The sequence below is a fragment of the Pangasianodon hypophthalmus genome, chromosome 6, assembly GCF_027358585.1.
Source record: "Pangasianodon hypophthalmus isolate fPanHyp1 chromosome 6, fPanHyp1.pri, whole genome shotgun sequence".
NCBI lineage: Eukaryota > Metazoa > Chordata > Actinopteri > Siluriformes > Pangasiidae > Pangasianodon > Pangasianodon hypophthalmus.
This window is the reverse complement of record NC_069715.1, coordinates 4598201-4608417: the sequence shown is the minus strand read 5'-3', so window position 1 is coordinate 4608417 and position 10217 is coordinate 4598201. Positions and strand designations below refer to the sequence as shown.

At 45.3% G+C, this 10217-nt stretch overlaps 1 non-coding gene across 1 annotated transcript; it reads left to right on the top strand.

The window, feature by feature from the left end:
• The first annotated feature begins 5175 nt into the window (after positions 1 to 5175).
• Positions 5176 to 5369, top strand: LOC117597618 (U2 spliceosomal RNA). Its single transcript, XR_004578382.1, has one exon. It is a non-coding gene; the product is annotated as a U2 spliceosomal RNA (small nuclear RNA).
• The last annotated feature ends 4848 nt before the right edge of the window (positions 5370 to 10217 follow it).

Sequence of the window (10217 nt, the reverse complement as noted above, 5' to 3'; positions counted from 1 at the left end):
ATTCAATCAATCGATCAATTAAAACTAAATAAAAGGATAAATCTGTCATTAGAGAATAAATAATAAAGTCCCCAAACAAAATATAAAAGTGCTTGTACAAGATGATGGATGGCCAGTTCTCTATTTTTAAAATGCATATGCTAGAGTTTCCAACAGATCAGCAGAGGGCACTGACGACTGGCATTTAAGACCGCTATCTCGTGCACCTGGCAAAATGTCTCCCACAATTTACGCAATATGCTTTGGAAAACTCCATGAGTACCTTACATGCACATAGTAAATATTTATAGAAATAAGTATTTAATTTACTGTGCATTTAATGTTGAATATCACTATTCAATATGCCAAATTAAAAGAATAATAAACAATAAACTATCTATTTTGTTTACAGTTATCACAAATGTAAAGTAACATTTTAACCATAATCAGATGTGTCCGCTATATTACCAAGGGAATGAGGACACGGGAAACAGGTGTGGCACAGGTGTGGGTTTTAATGGAACGAAAACCTGATTTTCAGCCTTGTTCACCAATATCACATGGATACACACACAGACACGCACACAGCTCCATGTGTCTCAGCTCTCTCTCTCATGGCTATTCTCTCCCCCCTTTTATCTCCTCATCACCACTCACTGAAACAGAGTAAACCCATTAGAAGAACCACCCACAGGTGCAGCCTCAACATTACCACTCACTCTCCCAACTCTGCCCTCACAAACTGACAATCGACCATGCCCCCGCCGCCACATACCCTCATTACCCGACTCAGGCTGGGGATAGTGTTGGAGGGTGAAGACAGCCCAACTGATGGCCAGACACTCATTCTTGATCATGCTGTACTTACTCTCATGCACTGAGAGCTTGTGCCTGATGTACAGCATGGGGCGCTCCTCCCCCTCCACCACCTGGGACAACATGACCCCCAGCCTGTGTCTGATGTGTCATTCTGCTAAACAAAGGGCAGAGAGTCAGGAGAATGTAAGAGTTGTCCACTACAAAGTGTAGCTTTTACCTGAGTAAAGGCTTGTTGGCATAACTCCATCCACTGGACTTGATCTGGTGCTCACATTTTAATGACATCAGTCAGTGGGCTGGTAACATCTAAATAATTTGGCACAAATCTATGATAATAGTCAGCTCCAGAAACTGTCTCGCCTCCTTCTTCGTCTTGGGTCTTGGGCAAGCCACAGTTGCTGCTGTCTTATGAATTTGGGGATGCACCTACCCATGGCCCAAGTGGAAGCCCAGATATCGTACTTCCACCCGTCCAATTGCACACTTCTTTGACTTTGCTGTGAATCTTGCCTGTCTCACTGTCATTACTATAGATAATACTGTCATTAATAGGCAGTGGTGTAGGAGGCATGTGGGCAGATGTCCATGAATTGTTGCAGTGTGGCTGGGCCCCAAATAACCTGAAAGGAAGGGTGAAAAAATTGGTGTAAAACAAACAGAGTGGAAAAGGTCTTTTTTTCATGAGATATGGGAGTCAAGTGGATCAGACAAAATCCCTTTGTCAAATCCAGTGTCAAATAATGGCAAACTGCACCTAATTGATTGACCAGTTCGTCAACACATAGCATTGGATACGCATCAAATTTAGACACTGTGTTGTCTTTTCTAAAGTTCACACAGAACCGGACTGACACATCTGCTTTGGAAACCAGGACCACCGGACTGGACCAGTCACTGTTGGACTCCTCAATTATACCCATATCGCGCATGGCCGTGAGCTCCTCCCACACCACTTATTTTTTGTGTTTGGGAAAACAGTAGCGCTGTCTGCATACAACAACCCCCAGGGGCATCTCACTTTTCAGTTCGATGAGATTACTGTGAACTGGTAGAGGTTAAAACACATCTGAAAATTCTTCTTGCAACTTGACACTCTCCGTGATTTGAAAGATGGTACCAGTGCCCCCACTTCCATCATATGGCATTGGTCCTGGAAATGCCCGACACCTGGAAACACCAGCACACTTACCCAGGTCTTACTCCCACACCTGTTTCTCCAGAGGCACTAACCTGGGGAGGTGGTGCCAGAGAAGACATCAATATAAGCTCTGCATCAGGGAGACACAGAGGGTGGGGAGGGCTCTCACTTTGTAGGTATTCCCCTCAGGGATTTCCCCTTGCAGCTTTTGCGCAACAAGATCCTGAGGCATGCCTTCGACCAAGTGAGAGCAATTGATGGTCAGCAAGTTCAGCCCAATGTTGCACTATCCCCCTTGTATTTGTCTGTTATCAATGATAGGTAATATCAAGTGATGCAGGACACTCAGACTAAGGAAGAGATGACCCAATTGTTGGTGCCAAACAGCCATAGGGAAATGAAGTTCCATGCAGCTCATTATAATCCCATGGCAGGGCATTTGGGGCAGGGTAAGACACTAAACTGTTGCATGGCCCCTTTCTGTAGGCTGGGCATTTGTAGCAATGTTCACAGGTGGTGTGTGGAATACTGGGAATGTCAGAGGGTGAATCTGCCAGCCACCCCAAAATCGCCATTGCAACCCCTTTCATTGATTGAGGTTCCCTTCATCAGAACTGGTATGGATCTCATTGGGCCATTAGAACAGTGTGCACAAGAGCATCGCTTTCTGTTAGTTTAGTTAGTTTAGTGGACTATACAAAGTGATACCCATAAGCAGTGGCTCATTTCAGCATGCAGTGTTACAGAAGCATGCTTCTGAGTTATCTCCCAAGTCGCGATACCAAATGAGATCCTGACTGATTAAGGCACGTCTTTTATGTCACACACCCTTTGCAAACTGTATGAATTAGTAGGGATTAAATTAATTTGCACCAGCAAATGGATGGGTTGGTTGAACAGTTTAATCAAACACTTAAAAATATGATTCGTAAAATCATTCCTGATGATGCTGGGAATTGGGATAAGTGGCTTGAGCCCCAGTTGTTTGCAGTATGAGAGGCCTCCTCAAGCCTCCACGGGGTTTTCCCCATTTGAATTGTATGCCCACAAGCTCCAGAGTGTCTTAGACATTATTGGGGAAAATTGGGAGGAGGGACCTTCTAACAGCAAAAAGTGTAATTCAGTATGTTCTGGACCTGAGAACTCCACACCTTGAGTAACATAACACAAGAGAATTTGTGTCCAAGGCTCAACAATTACACTGCATAACAGGGGAGCTCAGCTATGGGAATTTGCACTGGGGGAGAAAGTGCTTATGCTACTTACCACATCAAGCTCTAAACTACTTGGCAAGAGCCCTTTGAAGTCACATAGCGAGTTGGGAAAGTCGACTATGAGGTCAGGTGAACAGATAAAGGCAATGCAATCTCTTTACACTATGGAGAGAGGTGGTTCCTATGACTCTGAAAAACAATTAGAGAGAAAAAAAACTAGCACCCTGGTATAATGACCTCACACACACACACCTCCCTTTTATTTCTAAGATCCTAGAAATAGGATATATAGAAATAAGCTTGTAGCACAGCAGCTCATTCCTGCATATAAATAACTATCAGTCAGGATTTAGGCCTCATCACAGTACTAAGACTGTGATAGTTAAAGTAGTAAATGACCTGCTACTGGCCTCTGATCAGGGTTATTTCTCCTTGCATGTGTTGCTTGACCTTAGTGCAGCCTATGAGACCATAGATCATAACGTTCTTCTAGATAAACTAGAAAATGTTGTTGGAGATAAGAGTACAGTCCTCTCCTGGCTCAGGTCTTATTTAATTGATAATTATCAGTTTGTAGATGTAAATGGTGAGTACTCTATGCACACTAACAAAGTTTGGTGTTCCACAAGGCTCTGCTCTAGATCCACTGCTCTTTTCTCTATATGCTACATGCCAGCCCTGGGTACAATTTGTGAACATGGTATTAGCTTCCACTGTTATGCTGATGACACACAGTTGTACGTTTCAGCAAAGCCAGATGAGAGACAACAGCTTAATAAAGTTGAGGAATGTGTAAAGGACATTAGACACTGGATGCTGAGTAACTTCCTCCTACGTAATTCAAACAAGACAGAAGTACTTCTCCTAGGACCACAGGCAGATAGATGCAAGCTTTCTGATTACATAGTAACTCTGGATGGCCTTTCAGTTACATCATGTGCAGCAGTAAAAGACCTTGGTGTGATTATTGACTCCAGTCTCTCATTTGATGTCGAAAACATTACTAGGATAGCCTTCTTTCATCTCAGAAATATTGCTAAGATAAGAAATATAATGTCACTACATCATGCTGAAAAACAAGTTTTACCTCTAGGTTGGGTTACTGTAATGCCTTGCTGTCTAGATGCTCCAGTAGGTGAATAAACAAGCTCGACTTAGTCCAGAATTCCACCGCAGGCACATTGGAAAGCTCTCCTGACCACGCGAAGAGTGGGGGCTGGTGGAGGGCAGAGTTTTGGGCATACTCTGACCAGAGGAGTTATCTGCTCCACTCATGCTGATTGTTGTGACAGTAAGCTCTCAGGAACCACTCAATCTCCTGATTCAGTCTCTTTCTCTGGCTGTTGGACTGGGGTGGTATCCTGAGGAGAGACTCACATTGATGGTAAATCTTTGGAAGAAGGCCATAGAAACTGAACACTTCTTTAAACAGGTCTTTGGCTGTTTCAAGAGCTATGGAAATTTTGGTTAGTGGAGCAAGATGGCAGTCTTTAAAGAAATGGTTAATAATGATTAGAATAGTTGTGTGGGGATGTCGGTGACAAAGTCAAGTGCTATGTGGGACCAAGGACATTGGAAAATATGGAGTAGTTCTAGGAGGCCTGTGTGTAGTTCGGTAATCAAAACTGAACAGGTGTTGTCATACCTTTCCACATCTTGTTTCAGGTCTTCCCACCAGAACTTGTTCTCCACAAAATTTTGTGTTCTCAAGATACCTAGTTGACCTGAGCTGATGGAAGTATGAATCAAGCATTTCACCTTTTCCCACATGGTTTGTGGCACATAGACTCTTGTGGCAAGGCACTGTGTGTGGGATCCTCCCATTGGGCCCATTAGATGTCATCCATGATCTCCCACTGGACTGGGGCTGCAAAGGACACCACAGAGAGGATAGAGACCTGGGATAGTGCATAAGCTTTGTCATTCTTGGAATCCAGTCTATATATGAGTGTGGAATTGAAGTGGGTAAAGAACAGTGCCCACCTGGCCTAGCATGGGTTCAGTTTCTTGGCTGAACCCAAGGTTTTCGCTTCTTGGCCTTTTGGCTAAGATCAAATATAGTATCTGTTCTTATCAGTTTAATATCTGATGCGTCCTCCATTCGAGGACTTTATATTAAACAGATTTTTAGAGCGGCCACCTGGTATTACAGTATGTAACAAATGTCAAAGATGGGCAAGAAGGACAAGAAGAGAGTCTCCAGCTGCTCCTTTCCCTCCCTCCCACTGATTAGCCAACTCAGTGCCAGGCATGCATCCTCACAGCCTGGCCCCCTCCCTCCTGCTTGTCACACAGTAACTCCAGGAAGGGTGCACCTTAGTGGCAGTGGTGGCCAAATGGTTAAGGCTCTGGGTTACTGATTAGAAGTGTGGGGTTCAAGCCCCAGCACTGTCAAGCTACTGCTGTTGGGCACTTGAGCCCTTAACCACATCTGCTCCAGGGTTGCCATATCATGGCTGACCCTGCGCTCTGACACCAGCTTCCTACCAAGCTGGGATATGTGAAAACTGCATTTTCTTGGCTCTGTACTTGTACTCTGCACAATGACAATAAAGTTGAATCTAATCTAATCTTTTTTAGACAGCCATGATAAAATAGGGGAACTTCATACCCTCTAGCCATTGATGCCATTCTTGCAGGGCAGCCTCAAAGTTTCCCGCATCAAAATTTCTCTCAGCATGGGTTGACATCCTTGAAATGAAGGCACATGTGTAGCATTTAGCTGGGTTACCTAAGACAAGACAGCTCTACCAGCCAAAAAAGCCAGACAATTCTCTGATCTCACCTTCAGTTACTGCATGCAACCTTGGGGTAACCATGGACAACCATCTGTCTTTTTCTCTCATACTGCTAACTCAGAAGGATTCCTCCATTTCTATACACACACAGGCCACCCAGGTGAGATCTGCCCTTGTCATTTCGAGACTGGAATACTGCAACTCGCTCCTGGAAGATCTGCCTTTGAGTGCCATTTGATCCAGAATGCAGCTGCATGACTGGTTTTCAACCTTCCTAAGTTAGCCCACGCCATCCCATTGCTACCTTCCCTCCACTGGCTTCCTGTAGCTACCCACGTCAGATTTAAAACACTGATGCTTGCCTACAACCCAAAAACAGACCAACACCCACTTACCTCAAAGCACTTTTTCACACTCCACACTGCACCACACTCCCTCCAATCCTCTAGCACTGCTCGACTGGTCCCACCATCTCTCAGAGTACAAGGAAGGCATGCATCAAGACTCTTCTTTGTTCTGGCACCTAGATGGTGGAATGAAATACCCCTAGATGTCTGAACAGCTGAGTCACTGGCAGTCTTCAAACGACCCACCTTCTAAAGACCCACCTCTTCCTAAAGTACTTAAATTAGCACTTAAATAATAAGTGTTAGCAAAAAAAAAAAAAAAAAAGAAAAAACACTTTGTGTTGTCTGTGTGCTTTTTACTATATTACCTCTCCAACAGAATATATAGACTTCAAAGCACTTCTGTAAGTTGCTCTGGACAAGGGCGTCTGCCAAATGCCATAAATGTAAATGTTGAAGGGTGGATGTACCATTGGGCCAGGGCTTTTGTTTTAGGGAGAGAATGGGGATAATCTTGCCCTCTAAGGGGAGTGGTACCTGCTAGCAGATCTATGGCATAGTCCCATGATTGGTGAGGTGGAAGCTTGGATGCCTTAGCTTTGCTGAACACCTTAGCTAGGTTGACATAGGCTTCTGAGTACTATTCTTCCATAAGATGCTACGGTTGTGAGAGAAGAGCCAAGAGGAACCTGGGATAATAGACTTTTGTGGTGACTTAGTGATCATAACAAGAGTGTTTCCATGTGGAATATGCCAGTGTGCATCTGGAAGGGGACAGTGGATTTAATTACCTTTCATCCTCCAAGTTGAATGCCATTTGACAGTCAGTGGGCCTGTTAGAGGAATGGGAGGGATAGTTAATCTCTCCACTAGGGTTTCATCCAAGGAATACCTAGCTGCACCACAGTCAACAAAAGCAGAAACAAAATGTTCTTCTTTGGATAGCCCAAAGACAGCAATTTCTAAGAACAGTTTACACTCAAGCCTCAATCACTGAACAGTTGATAACTTACGTTTGATATGATAGAGTTAAAATTATAATGATGATCATGCTGAAGTTCCTTTTAACACACTTAGCAATACTTACAATAGTATGCTATAGTACACAGTTAGAGATATAATTTATAGTTGCACTATCTAATATAATTGCACTATTTAATTCTGGCAATACGGAGAAGTATAAACAAACCAGCTTTGCCATCTGTAAAACCATCAGAACAGAAAAAACGCCAGTACAGAGACAAGATGGAGGCACAGTTCAACACCACTAACACAAGAGACATGTGGCAAGGAATTAACATCACAGACTGTAAGGGAAATAAACACTCCATTATGAACACTGCCGCCTCTCTACCGTACGAGCTTAATATTTGATATGCTCGCTTCAAGGCAAACACCTGTGACCAAATTCATTTCTTGGTACAAATTTAATTTGCAACAAAAAAAAGCAAAACACAAAATCATCCAAATATGAAAAGAGAAAATGCTAGTGAGAATTGGCAGCACTGGTGCACACAGTGCCCTTGAAAATTACTAATGCAGCTAATTATTGCACTACAATTAAATCTAACTGATTTAATGGTGCCGTGGCAGTAGCACACAGAGGCCACTCCGGATACAAAATGGTGTTATTGTTGTGTTTAGCCTGACTTTTAATGGCACATGGACATCAGAGCTACTGGTGTTCGTGTATACCACCGCCAGACACTCCTAAGTTTCAGAAACAACACTACAGCTGTTACGATGATCTGGTGGAGAATCTACGCGAACTCGGCTTGCTGCGGGGACCTTGTTGTTGCCTGATCTCGGTGGCCGGGGGAGGGGACGTCGCATGCGGTGCGCGAGAAAGCAGAAGCACGGCAAGAGGGCGGGGGTCTGTGCTAAAAACAAACCCTAGCCGGCCGGCTCTCCAGTCCATCCTGCACTCCAATGTCTGCTCCCTGGACAATAAGTTGGATTACATCCCACTCCAGCAAACTATGCGGCGTGAGTTTAGAGACTGCTGTGTCTTTATTTTCACTGAGACATGGCTCAGCGACAGAGTTCCAGATGCCGCCATTCAGCTAGATGGGCTGTGGCAAGGCTTGCGGCGGTGGCTTGTGTGTTTACATCAACAAGAAATGGTGCAAGAACTCGTTCTAGTTTCTAGTTACTGTGGAGTTTGTGAATGTTAGATGCAGACCATTTTATTTACCATGGGAATTCACCACTGTCCTCATAATCGGTGTGTACATTCCCCCCAGCGCTAATGCTAAAGACGCGCTCTGTGAACTGTATGGGGCTATTAGCGAGCTACAGAATTCACACTCTGACGGACTGTTTATTGTTGCCGGAGATTTCAACCATGCAAATCTCAAGTCAGTGCTCCCTAAATTCCATCAGCATGTGGACTTTGCAACAAGAGGGGAGAACACGCTGGATCTTGTTTACAAACATCCCCGGCGCATACTGGCTAAAGCCACACCCCCACCTCAGCTATTCAGACCACATCTCTGTTATGCTAATCCAAAACCTGGCCAGCAGGAGCCATCTCTGCTCTTCAGGAATGTTTTGAACACAATGACTGGCACATGTTCAGGGAAGCGGCAACTGACAGAGACTTAACCAACTTGGAGGAATACGCGACATCAGTGACCAGCTATATCAGCAAGTGCATTGATGATGTCACTGTCTCCAAGATCATCACCACACGCTCCAACCAGAAACCGTGGATGACTGCAGAGGTGCGTGTGCTACTGAGCAGCCGAGACTCCGCCTTCAGAGCAGGCGACAAGGTGGCCCTAAGAACAGCGAGGGCCAAACTGTCCCGGGCCATCAGAGAGGCAAAGCGCATACACACACAGACAATCCACAGCCACTTCAAGACCAGCAGGGCATCCAGGCCATCACCAACTACAGGACAACATCACCTGTCTGTGACAGTGATGCCTCCCTCCCAGATATGCTGAACAACTTCTATGCTCGGCTTGAGGCGCAGGATGATGTGAGGGCGAGGAAGACCACCCCTCCTCCCAATGACCAGGTGCTGTGTCTAACCACAGCTGATATGAGGAAGACTCTACATAAAGTCAACCTGCGGAAGGCTGCTGGATCAGACAATATTCTTGGCAGAGTGCTCAGAGGATGTGCAGACCAGCTGGTGGATGTTTTTACGGACATCTTCAACACCTACCTGAGCAGCGCCATCATTCCGACGTACTTCAAGGCCACCACCATCGTCCCTGTGCCAAAGAAGTCTCCAGTGTCCTGCCTCAATGACTACCGTCCCGTTGCACTTACACCCATCATCATGAAGTGCTTCGAGAGGCTCGTCATGAGGCACATCAAGACCCTGCTGCCCCCATCCCTGGACCCCCTGCAATTCGCTTACCGTCCCAACCACCATCACCACCACCCTCCATCTGGCCCTCACCCACCTGGACAATAAAGACACATATGTTCGAATGCTGTTATAGACTTCAGTTCAGCATTCAACACAATCATTTCTCAGCCTCTGATTGGAAAGCTGAACCTGCTGGGCCTGAACACCTCCCTCTGCAACTGGATCCTGGACTTCCTGACTGGGAGACCTGAGTCAGTCTGGATCAGGAACAGCATCTCCAACACCACCACACTGAGCACTGGGGTCCCACAGGGGACTGCTGTTCACTCTGCTGTCTCACAAGTGTGTAGCAATGCACAGCTCAAATCACATCATCAAGTTTGCCGATGACACGACCGTGGTGGGTCTCATCAGAAAGAATGACAAGTCAACATACAGAGAGGGTGCAGTGGCTAAGGGACTGGTGCAGAGCCAACAGCCTGTCTCTAAATGTGGACAAAACTAAAGAGATGGTTGTTGACTTCAGATGGTTGTTGAATGATCACTCTCTGTGGAACATTGGCGGCTCCTCCATGGAGATCGTCAAGAGCACCAAATTTCTTTGTGTTCACCTAGCGGAGAACCTCACCTGGTCGCTCAACACCAGTTCCATAACAAAGA